This window comes from Triticum urartu, chromosome 5 (genome assembly GCF_003073215.2).
Source record: "Triticum urartu cultivar G1812 chromosome 5, Tu2.1, whole genome shotgun sequence".
Lineage (NCBI taxonomy): Eukaryota > Viridiplantae > Streptophyta > Magnoliopsida > Poales > Poaceae > Triticum > Triticum urartu.
This window is the reverse complement of record NC_053026.1, coordinates 583,265,431-583,281,516: the sequence shown is the minus strand read 5'-3', so window position 1 is coordinate 583,281,516 and position 16,086 is coordinate 583,265,431. Positions and strand designations below refer to the sequence as shown.

Here is a 16,086-nt window from a genome sequence, read left to right as displayed (position 1 = left end):
AACTTGGTGCTCACATTCAGCCATTCAGGCTATAGCATCGGTGAATCGCACCGGAAAGCAATTGAGCCATTGCGCATCTCATGGCGATGTGGTTGAATGTGTTTAGTTTATTGTCTATATGTTGTATATGTTGTGACATGATTATTCACCTTCGAGCCGTCTCTGGTTGTTGCTCTCGACCAAATATGGAACAATACTATTGATAATAATAAGTGTGTAATGAAAAATGGTTGTTGACGGTTGTTTTCTGGATGATCTTCTGAATTTGTAGAGCACACAAGGGATATTGCACTCAATACTTGCTTTATCCTCTTTGTGTCTTGTGTTTGTCCATCACTTCATATTAGTGCTTAAATGCGTTAAATCAATGACGCCCTTACAGACATGATGGCCACACAACCAACACAGAGACATAGAAACAACAAAAGGATACATGAAACTACAGAGCCAGCTAGCAGGCTACCGTATAGCACAAACTCAGAAGTTTGAACAAAAGGCCTTTGATGGACGCCACAATCTTGTTGAATAGGAGACGGAGCCAGGGAGATGGTTTGCCGCTAGTAGGCCACCGTATAGCGCAAAGTCAGAAGCTTGAACAAAAGGCCTTTGATGGACGCTGCGATCTTGTCGAAGAGGAGACGAAGCCAGGGAGGTGGTTTGCCGCTGGAGGAAAACCCATATGTCATAAAATCCTCGAGGCAACATCGGCGTCACACTATCCGTCTCCGCCACCAAAGAAGGCACCACCTGTCCTCTCGCCCTGGTTCGTAGGGCGTCGCACCATCGGCATGGCAGAGTTGCTCCCCTTGAGCATGCATGGATATTGAACAACCAGAGGCCCAAGGTAGGACAACATGCACCAGCACCTCATCTCGTGAAACCCCTCATCCATTGCGATGGTTGCCTTTGAAACCCACCACGTCGCATGACCTAGCCGCCGGACGAAAGCACCAACGAAGACGCGGTGAGAAGAAAAATGCACGACGCCACAGGACACAACCGGAGCTCCAGCAGGAACCCGATCTGCCACTGAGCACTGCACCAATGAAACACACCGACCGCAAACAATGGCCATGGGCGACCACCTGCGCGAGAGCATTGCCCGCCCTCCCATTGTCCAAAGGCCATGCCTTCAAGAAGGTGAACGACATCGAAGCGCCGCCACCGCCGCCAAATCCAAAGGATTTTGATTTTCACCAGGGACACCCATGGGAGGGAAGGGGAGGGGAGCAGACCTCGATGATGCCTACGGGTAGGAGGAAGAAGCCCAGAGCACCATCGACATCATGGCCGTCATTGCCGGCCAAAGATTCCCCCCAATCCTTGTCCCACCAGCCCCAAGCCCGTCGACGAACCACCAGATCCAGCGACCAGAGCCCGCCGGAATCCTGGGATGGCAGGGCTGGCCAAGCTGCATGCCGGAACATTGTGTTGCACGCCAAACTAGTTATTTATATAAGGTCAGTGAAAAATGAAATCACTCATAGTTTAAATAAATGGCGGCCCCAGTAGTAATAAATGGCCACAACAATTGGCATGTGAAGTTTGGTGAAGGAATAACGTCGAGGCCACACACAATGTTCATTCACTGACCTTATATAAATAACTAGTTTGGCGTGCAACACAATCATGTTTGCAAGAAGGACAATGATCAAGTGAAAGAGGGGAGCAAAATTGACAAGGACGATTAGTGTCGCCGGCGGCGGTCAGATGGTGAAATCTGTTAGGAGTGAGATGCATCAGGAATTTGATCAACAGATTCAGCCGAATGAGTGGTCTAGAGTTGTGTTGTAGAGCTGGAAGTAGAATTGTACCACACACTGGCGGTGGCATGCAGATTGTTAGCATCCTTAGGAATCAACAGAGACATGAGACAAAATGGACGAGAGGCCAATGAGCACGGTTCAGGTGTGAGCTAATTAAACGGGGCATGCAAGGAAGGAGGTACTTTGCACTCCCCATGAGAATTAAACCGAGATTGTGGACTCCTCTCCGAGGAGACGACAATGTTGGCATATACATTCATACACAACAATAATGTCTTCAGACGTCGATACTACATCAGGACCGGGGGCACATGATATGATTACGGAAGTACTCTGTGGCCGACACTCTCTGCCCGATTTTGAGACGACGCCTGATCCTACGGCCGTGTGACGCCTGCTCCTACACATGCATGGCTCGATCCATAGCATCTTCCAAAAATCGTCCGAGCAGTGTCGTCCGTCTAGCAGCACTCATATGATTACGATCCGAGCAGCGACCAAGCCGACCGCGAGGCGTGGCCGGCCGGTGGAGCTCATTCGCCGTAGTCTGATTTTTTAAATAGGCTTTTGCCCGCTTTATAGATAAAGCAACGGTCCACACAATCTACATCTAAAGTTCGGATCAAGAACGACGGCTAAAGCAACGGCACAATCATACCCAAAAAAAACATAAGAAAAATAGGGGAAAAAACAACTAGTAGCTGCCACCAAGCGGCCCTACGAGGACGACAGTCGACGCGTTGTACCCAGAAGCGCATCCATCATGAGACCGAGACGATCGCGGTCACGCTGCCTCGAGAGCGGGTGCCAGTGTTGACGAAAAGCGAGGAATTTGAAGGAGTCAGACGCCTGCCTCAGAAAGACCTTCTCAATCACCATTTTGTTACGTGTTGTCCAAAAAGTCCATGACATCGCCACAAAGATAAGCCAGAATAGGGGGCAATGTTGCGTATGGCGCGTAGTCCTGGACCGGGGGAATTCCGTGAGGTTCAAGGCCTCCCAGTCGGGCCCAAGCGCCTCGCAAACGAACGTCTATAAGACCCGTGCCGACATATAAGAGAATAGGATATGGGTCCCAGTCTCCGGTGCCGCACATAAACAGCACAAGTCATCACCCGGGTCATGCCGCTTAAGTACCTCAGTCCCCGAAGGGATGCGCTCTCGTAATAGCTGCCTCACAAAGATCCTAGTCTTCAAGGGCAGAGGGGCTTTCCACAGGGGTGAAAACCACGGGTTGTTAGGTGACTGGCATAAAGCATGGTATGTCGTGCTCACCGAAAACTTCGCTGTCGGAGAGATCTGTCAAGACACGGTGTTTGGATAGTCCAGTAGCACCAGTGGTAAGGCAACCTGTAGTGTCACTCTCTGCTTGCCCAAAAGTACGACGAAATTGAATATTGCACTGTACAGATCGAAAGGCCATGGAAACAATTAATAGTGGGTCCGAACAAATCGAGAACAAGTCAGGGAAGCTCATTCTTAGAGGCTCGGTACCCAACCAGGGGTCCAGCCAAAATTGGGTCCCATCCTCATTCCCTATGAAGAAGAAAATTTTTACACGGATGTCCTCCTTGATCCTTTGGATGTGTCGCCAGAACTGTGATCCTCCCGAGCGAGAACATACTAGAAGAGGCTCACCCCTAAGGGCGTGTTTGGTTGCCCGCATCGAGCCCAACCAGGCCCGCGCGGGAAGGGAGAGGCCTGTTTGGTTGCCCGGTTTTCCTGTTGGGCCTGCATTGCACGCTCCTCAAAGCAACCCAGAGCCTGGCTCGCTGAAAACGCTCGGATCGGCAGTTTCTCGCGAGCCAGGCTGAGTGCGGCGCGAGGTCGCACGGGCGGGAGCGAGGCGAGGGCGAGGGGGATGGCGGGAGATGGAAATCTGGCGCGCCGTCCCGGCGCCAAATTAGCCTCACCCCCCTTTCACTCGCTCACTCATAGCCACTGCCCCCCTTCCATCCCTACTGCCTCACTACTGGCGGTGGCTGCGATTTCAGATCTGTGCTATAGGCGGCGGCGGAAGAGGCGGCGGCGTTTGCGGCGAATCTGGTGCTGCCCTTGCTGTTGGCCACCATCTGGTCGACCCAGTCTGTGCCATGGCTCCCCCTACGTCGTCCTCGTCTCTGATGCCGGTAAGCAGCACCCCCTCCCCCCTTTTGTTAGCTCAGTGGTTAGGCCGTTAAGCTAGGTGTAGGATCGATTTCCCATTGAACGAACCGTCGATGTCGACTAGGTTATGGACGCACGGATGAGGCCGATAATCCAGGCAGCAGCACTGATTAGTGTGATTCAGGCATGGGTCATGTTCATGCACCAGAGAGCTGTTCGTCGTGCTGGGAGACCTTTGATCCGCTATGGTCCATTGTTTCCCCGGGAACAGGAGAGGATCCAAAATCTGAACTACATCTACAACTGCAATGACGTCGAGGCTCTGTGGATACTTAGAATGAAAAGAGCACCATTTGCCAGGCTTATCGAGACATTCAGGAGCAGGGGGCTGTTACAAGATAGCATCAACACCAGTGTCCAAGAGCAAGTGGCCATGTTCCTCCATGTTGTTGGCCATAACCAGAGGTTCTGGGTCATTCACAACACGTTCAGGAGATCAATAGAGACCATCTCTAGGTACTTCAAGCAGGTGCTTTATGCTGTTGGGGAGCTTAGAGGAGAGATGATCAGGAGACCATCTGGCCAGACTCCACCCAAGATTCGCGGAAGCCCAAGATGGTATACATACTTCAAGGTGAGCATTGACAATATACACTTTTCATGGCTTGATATGCTTGTATTGTTCAAGTTGAGCACTAACACAGACTTGTGATGCCATTTTCAGGATTGCATTGGGGTAATAGATGGTACTCACGTCACTGCCAGAGTTCCTAGGTCACAGTCAGCAGCATACAGGGGGAGGAAGCACTACACAAGCCAGAATGTGCTTGCTGCTGTTGACTTTGATCTGAAGCTCACATATGTGCTGGCTGGCTGGGAGGGGTCAGCGCATGATGCTAACATTCTCACCGACAGCATGAGTCGACCTGATGGGATCAACATCCCCGATGGCAAGTTCTACCTTGGAGATGTTGGCTATGCATGTCGGCCGGGTATTCTTCCACCCTTCAGGAAAACAAGGTACCATCTCAACGAGTTCTCTGGTAGGAACTATCCTAGGACTGCATAGGAGCTGTTTAATCTCAGACACTCCAGCCTTAGAGTAACTGTTGAGAGGGCATTTGGAGCTCTGAAGAATAGGTTTAAGATCCTGGATCAGAAGTCATTCCACCCATACTCCGCTCAGGTTAAGCTAGTTCTTGCTTGTTGCATTCTGCATAACTGGATCCTCCAGTGGGGCTTTGATGAACACGTGCCTGAGGAGGAAGATGTCGAGCCTGACGATGTTGTTAGCTCCGGCCATGCTGTGGAGGCATTTGACAATGACGCTTGGAAGAACAAAAGGTTGGAGCGGGCAGAGGCATTGTGGCTTAACAGAGATCAGTGCAGGATTTGAAGCAGATGGAAGAAGAACAAGAAGCAGCAGCAGCGCAGTAGCAGCTGAAGCAGAAGCAGAAGTAGAAGAAGAGGAGAGGAAGAGGAAGATCTGGTAGCACCGATGAACTAGCCCCTATTTAGCCAATGGCTCTTAATAATTTGAACTGTCATTTGATAATAGTTAGGATTAACTATCATTTGTTTAAGTAGATGGCGCTACATGTTCAGATTCTGTGTGGTAAGCTCAGCACTAGTTAGAAATGGTGACAACACCTTATGCAGGTTGCAACCAAACACCATGTCATATGTGCGCCTAATGCAATGCCAGCAACCAAACGCCGGGTCGAAATTGGTTGTCTCATGCAACTAGGGACATGCAGGCAACCAAACTATGTGCATCTGAGGTTTTTTGGCTTGCATCCCCTCAAACCGGCTCAATAGAGCCAGGTTCGCCGGGCCAGGATGAATCGACAATGTAACCAAACACGCCCTAAGGTATTTGCCATCTGTCGTCGCGGCCAGCGGTATTGACTACGTCTGGGCACATAAGTACACGGCCGGAGATGAGATGAGTAAGAGGATGTTGTACTTGTTCTTCAATTAACTGACTTTTTGGCCTTTTGAAATGCTTGGTCGTACGCAAATAAAAATCACGTATAAGAAAATATCGCTAAAGAATCAGCTAAAGAATCAATTAACTGACTTTTTGCTGGATGAGACAACTAGCATTTTCTTCATGGCAATATCGCTATGTAGCGCTCTGCTTGCACATAACGCTAATTTTTTTCGTTACAGTGCATGGGCGTATGTGCTAGCCTACCGATAAACCTAGAAGTTGTTTTTACCGCGCGGTACACACGTAGGAGCCAGAGGTAAGAGACAGGAATAGCGAAGGCAATGGCTTGTCTTATTACGAGATACACAACAACAACCTTACGGTCAGTGAATTTATACATGTATTTGTTGCCCCGCTGCAATAACCGTGTACCTAAAAGAAGTTAAAGTTTTTAGAAACAACGAGCCTTCCTCGTCGATTTCCATTGAAGAAACTACCAGACATACAAATATTCAGAGAGAGCGAAACAAAAGAAAGGCTGGGGCAATACACGCAGAACAATTTGGAGCATCACCAGGAAAACCATCACCCAGGCTATTTTCCGGTGACCACGCAGGGCCCTGAAAGTCAGCACACTCATAAGATACAGTAATGAACTTAACATAACAGAGCGTTTTGATCACTGGCACACAACAGAAGTAAGTCATTGTGAAACAACAAAAATAGGGAAAGCTAGCTGATTGCGCAACCTATGGAAAAAGAAAACAAGAGAGGCAAATGCATGTGAAAACTTTCAGCCACCTCTATGTGATCCTGAGAACCGTAGGACCCCATCCATGGCTTCTTGTGTAGATCTCCTGCACCACATGCTTGATCTTCTCCACGCCAAGCTCAATGCTTTCTTACTTCTAGGTTTGTCTGCAAGATTTTTTAGTCGGTGAGATGACTGGAAAGATGAAAATTACTGTTCCATTTTCTTATCAAAACTGTTGGGATATCCTCCTCATATGGGCTGTGAGGAGATGACCATTTGAGGCCTTTTAGGCAGTCCAAAGAGGTGCAGAAGCCCACTACCCATTAGGGTTATGACCTAGGGTCATTTTGGACTTTGCACATGAGTGGATGGGGATGCTTTACCCTCCATCCAGCAGCCACCACCAAGTGTGACGAAAATTAGTTCATCCTCCAAGAGAGAAGAAGAGAGAAAACCAAGAGAGCAAGGGAAGAAGAGGAAGATTGAAGGAAGAAGCAAAGGGAGCTCCTCCCCAAGGTTGTGATGGTTCAGGTCCACTACCTTGCCTCCTTCAAGCTGCGGTTCCACCATCTTTGGTGAGATTGTTCCAATCCCTAGTTCTTGAGCCCCAAATTTTTTTGTGTTCATCCAAGATTCAGAAATCTTGATGTATGAGATCCTCTAGTGCTGTCTAGAGAAGAACTTGTTGTATCCGACATTTGATAATAGTGGAAGAGGATTTGGGTGGCTTCGGCCCGTGGGTTTTTCCCTCAAGTTGGGGGGTTTTCCACGTAAAATCTGGTGTCTCTTTGTTGATGCTTGGTGCTGTCCAGAAACTTACTCCTACCACAAGACACTAGGCTGAGGAGTGTCGTGCCTGCTGCTTAACATTTTCTGCCTCCATATATGCTGCTGCATATGTTTCCTTTCGTGCTAGTAACGATCCTTGAGTTAGTACATGATGTGGTGCTGAGATTACTTTGTTTCCGCTGCAGTTATCAGTTAACCACAAGTGCATTTGTGTGCTAATTCCCAACAGAGTGGCATCAGAGCCTTGGTTGCTTAGAAGGTTGCAAATCCCAGTTGCTTGATTGTTGCTGGAAGTGCTGCTCACAATGGCTTTGGAAGAAGGTGCTACTACAAGTGGCATGATAAAACTTGATTCTTCCAATTACTCATTATGAAAGCCCATGATGGAAGACATCCTTTATTGCAAGGATTTGTATGAGCCAATTGTGAAAGACAAGATACCCACAGGTGTCACGGAAGAGAAATGGAGAGTGTTGCACAGAAAGGTAGTAGGTATGATTCGATTGTACATCAACCACAATATTTTCCACCATGTTGCAAATGACACAAATGCATATGAGATGTGGCAGAAGTTGGAGTCTATGTATGAGAGGAAGACATCAGTGAACAAGGCATCGGTGATCAAAAGACTTGCAAAGCTTAAGTACTGAGATGGCACAAGTGTGATTGAGCACTTGAATGTCTTCCAATGCCATATAAATCAACTTTCAGCCATGAAGATCAACTTTGAGGATGAGGTACAAGCATTGTTGCTGCTGAGTTCCATGTCTGATAGTTGGAACACGCTTGTTGTGTCACTTAGCAATTCAGCTCCGGATGGGAAGCTGACTTTAGAGATGGTGAAGAACACTATGCTGAATGAAGAAGCCAGAAAGAAGGAAAAGGATGATGCCTCTTCTTCTGATGCGTATGTGGCTGAAACCCATGGGAAGAATGAGAACCGTGGATGCAGCAATACTAGATTTCAGCAAGGCAAAAATAAATCCAGGGGGAGATCAAAGTCAAAACAGAGAAAAGATATTACTTGCTTTCATTGTGGCAATCCGGGACACATAAAGAGCGAGTGCAGGAAGTATAAAAGAGAGCTTGCAGAGGGGAAACTCACAAAGAAAACCAAGCAAAAGGCTGAGACCAGTTCAGCCATGACTGCAACAGATGAGGACTATCTAGTCATTGAAGATGAAGATTGCCATAGTGTTGTTCGTGATGAGGCCATGAGTTGGGTTGTGGATTCAGGTGCGTCATTCCACATCACATCACACAAGGAGTATTTCACATCTTACACTAGTGGTGTTACTGGCCAAGTGGGGATGGGAAATAGTGGTTTCTCAGCAATTGTTGGCAAGGGCTCTATATGCATTGAAACAAACACAGGTTGCAGATTGGTGCTCGATGATGTGAGGCATGTTCCCGACATAAGGCTGAATTTGTTGTCAGTGGGAAAGCTTGATGATATCAAACATCCTAGTTATTTTGGTGAAGGAAAATGGAAGCTCACCAAACGCTCCTTGATTGTGGCTCAAGGAAGTAAGCAAGGTAATCTCTATGTGACTAAAACCAAGTTGTGCAATAAGGTGTTGAATGTTGCTGAAAAAGACACCTCGGTTGAATTGTGGCACAAGAGGCTTGGGTATATGAGTGAGAAGGGCATGCATGCTCTTGCTCGCATGGAGTACCTCCCTGAGTTCAAAGGTATATCCTTAAAACCATGTGCACATTGTTTTGCTGGAAAACAACATAGGGTTGCATTTCGTACACTCCCTCCACATCGTGCAGAAAATGTTCTTGATATTATGCACAATGATGTTTGCTCCATGACTGAAAAATCTCATGGTGGAGCATTATACTTTGTGACCTTTATTGATGACCATTCTAGAAAGGTTTTTGTGTATGTGCTGAAACACAAATACCAGACGTTTGAAGCCTTCAAGGAGTTTCATGCCAAAGTTGAAAGAGAAACTGGTAGGAAATTGAAGTGCGTGAGATTAGACAATGGTGGTGAATACAGAGGTCCTTTCGAAAGGTATTGCAGAAATGTTGGCATCAGGCTTGAGAAGAGTCCACCAAAGACACCTCAGCTCAATGGTCTTGCAGAGAGAATGAACAGGACACTCACAGAGAGGGTCACAGCTATGCTCTCTCATGCTCATTTACCTAATTCATTTTGGACTGAAGCATTGATGAATGCTATGTATGTGGTTAACCTATTTCCCTCAGTTCCTCTTGCAGGTGATATTCCTCAGGGAGTTTGCTCAGGGAAGGAGGTATCATACAAGCACTTGAAGTTCTTTGGTTGCAGGGCATTTGTACATGTTCCAAGGGACGAGAGATCCAAGCTTGATAGCAAGACAAAGCAGTGCATCTACCTCAGCCAACCAAGTGAAGAGTTTGGCTACAGGTTGTGGGATCCAGCAAATAGGAAGATTGTGAGAAGCCGAGATGTGGTGTTCATTGAAGATAAAACAATAAAAGATATTGGGAAACCAGAGAAGTCAATGACCAGCACACCTCAGGTTGATATGGATCCAATCCTTCCTCCTCTCGTGCATGACAATCATGGGGGAGATGATGACACTGAAGATAGTGGAGATGCAACTGATCAAGGCAGTATGATACGTCTCCGTCGTATCTACTTTTCCAAACACTTTTGCCCTTGTTTTGGACTCTAACTTGTATGATTTGAATGGAACTAACCCGGACTGACGCTGTTTTTAGCAGAATTGCCATAATGTTGTTTTATGTGCAGAAAACAAAAGTTCTCGGAATGACCTGAAACTCCACGGAATATCTTATAATAAAAAATAAAAAATCCTCCTCAAAGATGAAGACCAGGGGTCCCACACCCTGTCCACGAGGGTGGGGGGCGCGCCCCCCCTAGGGCACGCCCCCTACCTCGTAGGCCCCCTGGAGACCTTCCGACGCCAACTCCAACTCTATATATTTGCTTTCGGGGAGAAAAAAAATAGAGAAAAAGAAATCATCACGTTTTACGATACGGAGCCGCCGCCAAGCCCTAAAACCTCTCGGGAGGGCTGATCTGGAGTCTGTTCGGGGTTCCGGAGAGGGGGATTCGTCGCCGTCATCATCATCAACCTTCCTCCATCACCAATTCCATGATGCTCACCGCCGTGCGTGAGTAATTCCATCGTAGGCTTGCTGGACGGTGATGGGTTGGATGAGATTTATCATCTAATCGAGTTAGTTTTGTTAGGGTTTGATCCCTAGTATCCACTATGTTCTGAGATTGATGTTGCTATGACTTTGCTATGCTTAATGCTTGTCACTAGGGCCCGAGTGCCATGATTTCAGATCTGAACCTATTATGTTTTCATGAATATATATGTGAGTTCTTGATCCTATCTTGCAAGTCTATAGTCACCTACTATGTGTTATGATCCAGCAACCCCGAAGTGACAATAATCGGGACCACTCTCGGTGATGACCATAGTTTGAGGAGTTCATGTATTCACTATGTGCTAATGCTTTGTTCCGGTTCTCTATTAAAAGGAGGCCTTAATATCCCTTAGTTTCCAATAGGACCCCGCTGCCACGGGAGGGTAGGACAAAAGATGTCATGCAAGTTCTTTTCCATAAGCACGTATGACTATATTCGGAATACATGCCTACATTACATTGATGAATTGGAGCTAGTTCTGTGTCACCCTATGTTATGACTGTTACATGATGAACCGCATCCGGCATAATTATCCATCATTGATCCGATGCCTACGAGCTTTCCATATACTGGTTTACGCTTATTTACTTTCCTGTTGCTATTGTTACAATCACTATAAAATACCAAAAATATCACTTTGCTTTCATTACTCTTTTGTTACCGTTACCACCACTATCATATTACTTTGCTACTAAACACCTTGCTACAGATACTAAGTTTCCAGGTGTGGTTGAATTGACAACTCAGCTGCTAATACTTGAGAATATTCTTTGGCTCACCTTGTGTAGAATCAATAAATTTGAGTTGAATACTCTACCCTCGAAAGCTGTTGCGATCCCCTATACTTGTGGGTTATCAAGACTAATTTCTGGCACCGTTGCCGGGGAGCATAGCTCTATTCTTTGAGTCACTTGGGATTTATATCTGCTGGACACTATGAAGAACTTGAAAGACGCTAAGACAATAATTTATCCCTCAACTACGAGGGGAGGTAAGGAACTGCCATCTAGCTCTGCACTTGATTCACCTTCTGTTATGAGTAAGCTTGCGACACCTAAACCTGCTTCCGCTATTCGTTCTGATATGTCGCATGTTATTGATGATGCCACTTCTGCTATGCATGATACTTATGATGAAACTGCTTCTATGCCTGATACTATTGTGCCCCTTAGTGAATTTCTTAATGAACAAATTGCTAGGGCTAGAGAGAAAGAAATTATTGAATCTGATTATAATGATGAAAGTGATGATGAAGATAGGCCTGTTATTCCTGAGGGTTGTGTTTTTGATATGGAATCTTCTGCCGCTATTTTAGCTTGCAGAGATCGTCATGAACTTAAAAGGCTATTAATTAAATGGAACAAAGAATCTCTTAAAGATAAAATGAAACCTGGCCCCGCTTTTGCTACTTCGCCTATCTGTGTTCCCGATAAGGATTATGAATTCTCTGTTGATCCTGGTATAATTACTTTGGTTGAATCTGATCCTTTTCATGGCTATGAATCTGAAACTGTTGTGGCACATCTTACTAAATTAAATGATATAGCCACCCTGTTTACTAATGATGAGAGATCGTGCTACTTTTATATCCTTAAAATATTTCCGTTCTCATTAAAGGGTGATGCTAAGATATGGTTTAATTCTCTTGACCCTGGTTGTGTGCGTAGTCCCCAGGATATGATTTATTACTTCTCTGCTAAATATTTCCCTACTCATAAGAAACAAGCTGCTTTAAAGGAAATATACAACTTTGTGCAAATTAAAGAAGAGAGTCTCCCACAAGCTTGGGGGAGGCTTCTTAAGTTAATTAATGCTTTGCCTGATCATCCTCTTAAGAAAAATTAAATACTTGATATCTTTTATAATGGACTAACTGATGCTTTCAGAGATTACCTGGATAGTTGTGCTGGTTCTCTTTTCAGGGAAAGAACACCGGATGAAGCTGAAATTCTATTGAATAATATGTTGACAAATGAAAATAATTGGGCACCTCCTGAGCCAGTTCCTGAGCCAGCTCCTGCTCCAATTACCGAGCCTATTCCTAAACCAACTCCGAAGAAGAGAGGTGTTCTATTTCTCAGTCCCGAGGATATGCAAGAGGTAAAGAAATCTATGAAAGAAAAAGGTATTAAAGCTGAATATGTTAAGAAATTACCTCCTATTGAAGAAATACATGGTCTTAATTTACCGTCTGTCGAAGAAACATATGATCTTGATCCATTACCTATTGAAGAACCTCCCGATCCCGATAACCCGACACAGGTAGTAAAGGTAAATTCTGTCTATAGATATGATAAAGCTGAAGTCCCTCCTACTAAAATGGCTAGTCAGTGCTTGGATGAGTTTGATAACTTTATGTTTAAGCAAGAAGATTTTAATGCTTATTTTGGTAGAAAATTAAAACAGAATACTTATATGATTAAGTACTTGGGTGATTATATGGCTAATGTTAGAGGTGAATTTAAACTCTTTAGCAAACATGCTTCTATGGTTACCACTCAAGTAGAACAAGTACTTAAAGCTCAAAAAGAATTGCTCGGTGAAATGAATAGTAAGAAAAATGATTATGCTGTTAGAGTGGCTACTAGAACTAGTAGAATGACTCAGGAACCTTTGTATCCTGAAGGCCACCCTAAGAGAATTGAACAAGATTCTTAGACAAATAATAATGATGCACCTAGTTCTTCTAAAAAGAAGAAAAAGAGAAATGATAGAACTATGCAAACTTCTAGTGAACCTATTGCTGAACCACCTGATAATCCAAATGATACCTCTATGTCTGATGCTGAAACACAATCTGGTAATGAACATGAACCTAATAAAAATGTTAATGATGATGTTCATGAGGATGCTCAACCTAGTAATGATAATGATGTAGAAATTGAACCTGCTGTTGATCTTGATAACCCACAATCAAAGAATCAATGTTATGATAAGAGAGACTTTGTTGCTAGGAAACATGGTAAAGAAAGAGAACCTTGGGTTCAGAAACCCATGCCTTTTCCTCCGAAACCATCCAAGAAAAAGGATGATGAGGATTTTGAGCGCTTTGCTGAAATGATTAGACCTATCTTTTTGCGTATGCGATTGACTGATATGCTCAAAATGAATCCTTATGCTAAATACATGAAAGATATTGTTACTAATAAAAGAAAGATACGGGAAACTGAAATTTCCACCATGCTTGCTAATTATACTTTTAAGGGTGGAATACCAAAGAAACTTGGAGATCCAGGAGTACCTACTATACCATGCTTCATTAAAAGAAATTATGTTAAAACTGCTTTATGTGATCTTGGAGCCGGTGTTAGTGTTATGCCTCTCTCTTTATATCGTAGACTTGACTTGAATAAGTTGACACCTACTGAAATATCTTTGCAAATGGCTGATAAATCAACTGCTATACCTATCGGTATTTGTGAGGATGTGCCTGTTGTGGTTGCAAACGTTACTATTTTAACGGACTTTGTTATTCTTGATATTCCCGAGGACGATAGTATGTCTATTATTCTTGGAAGACCTTTTCTTAATACTGCAGGGGCTGTTATTTATTGCAACAAAGGTAATGTCACTTTTCATGTTAATGGTAATGAGCATACGATACACTTTCCGAGGAAACAACCTCAAGTCCACAATATCAACTCTATTGGAAAAATTCCATCGATTATATTTGGAAGTTTTGAATTTCCTCTTCCTACAGTCAAAAAGAAATATGATATACTTATTATTGGGGATGTGCATATCCCTGTTGAGGTAACATAGTGTTATTCGAAATTTCTCCGGTTTCATGATTATCAGAATGAGTTTGTTAACAAGACTTGATCAACCTTGTTAGTGGATTCCTTTTGATGAGCATGAGATGGATGAAACTAGAAGCACAACCTTATGTACCCTCTCTATACTTTCTGTTATTTAGTTGAAACAAAGTAAAAATAGTATTTTTCTGTCTGTTTCCTGGTTTATCCGTGCAATATAAAAATATGCCAAAAATAAAAGTCCTCAAAATGACATGCCAATTTAATATGATTTTTTCGGGAATATTTGAGGATTTATGGTGCAAAAATTACCGCGGGGGGAGCTGCCACCTGGCCACGAGGGTGGAGGGCGCGCCCTACCCCCCTGGGCGCGCCCCCTGCCTCGTGGGCCCACGGTGGCCCTCCTCCACTTATTCCTGCACCCATCCTCTTCTTCTTCCTTCCACAAATACGAAAAACCAACTCAAGCACGAGTTCCAGCCCTCTTTGCTTTAATTTTTGATCTCCTTGCTCAAAGCACCTCTCGCAAAACTGCTTGGGGAGATTGTTCCTTGGTATGTGACTCCTCCATTGGTCCAATTAGTTTTTGTTCTAGTGCTTTATTCATTGCAAATTTGTGCTGCATAGGTGACCATGTTCTTGAGCTTGCATGTCAAATTTATATGGTTCCAAGTAGTTCTAATGCTTGATATAGGCTCTAGGCACTTGTAGGAGTAGTTGCTATCAGTTTTATTGAAGTTGGTTCACTTTTGTTTGAAGTTACTAAAAATTTGAGATTATTTCAGAAAATAATGAAGAGACTTTTGAGGGGATCATCGAGCCAAAGCTCGAAGGAGAAACAAAATGAAGAAGCACAGAGGCCCAAATATAATTTGCCTCGTACCACGGAGATCCGGCCGTGTGAATGGCCTTCCGATAATTTCTTGAGACGGGCCGAGATTTATGAGGATTTCTATTCATTGATCGAGAATGACGGCCTCACCGACTTCGTCCGCGACCAACGTCCTCAGTATCTCTTACTCACAAATACTTTTGTGCAAAACTTCTACTTTTTCCCTAAGGAATCACCTCCTTCAATAGAGTTTCATTTATATGACGTTGTTAAAAAGATGCCATTAGCTGAATTTTGCGAAGTTTGCAACATACCTCCTGAGGGTACCTTAGAGGAACCACACCGTAAAGAGGTGGGAGCGTTTATTAACACTATCTCTGTGGGAGAAACCAGGAAGGTTTCTGATGCAAGAATCACTAGCATGCATTTTCCTGTATTATGCTATTTTGCCTCATTTGCTAGTCGTTGCTTGATTGGTCGCGGGAACTGTGGAAACCTTAGTGTTCCTGATGTTATTATTTTGTTCCATGGTTTATACCGCGATAACACTGTTAGTATGGGTGGAATTATTGCTAGACGGTTAAGTATGAACCGTACTAAGGGTCCCATCTTTGCAGGCATTTACGCTTCACGCCTCGCTGCACATTTTAACATACCTATTAGGCTTCATGAGAAAGAAGAAAAATTGCTACCTAGTGCTTATTTAGATTATAAGAGTATGCTAGCACATGATTTTCTCGTTAAGGGCAGGGAAGGGGAGCTCAAATATAAATTATTCTTTCATAAACATCATCCTGAAACTATTACCTTGCCTGCTCCTTCTTTGTTTAATTTTGTAGGACCCTATCTCGTTATGTGGGCTGCCGTCCAAGCCTACCGGAATCCTGCACCAGCCCCGGAACCAGAACCACAAGATGAGCCTCCACGACAGTCTGTTTATTCTTGGGATCCGGAGATGGCTGTCAGCCAATGGCAG

The 16,086-nt window shown here is 44.6% G+C and overlaps 1 pseudogene; it reads left to right on the top strand.

Annotated features, from left to right (window-relative positions):
- Positions 1–3,999: 3,999 nt before the first annotated feature.
- On the top strand, positions 4,000–5,268 carry LOC125507461 (annotated as a pseudogene).
- Positions 5,269–16,086: the final 10,818 nt, after the last annotated feature.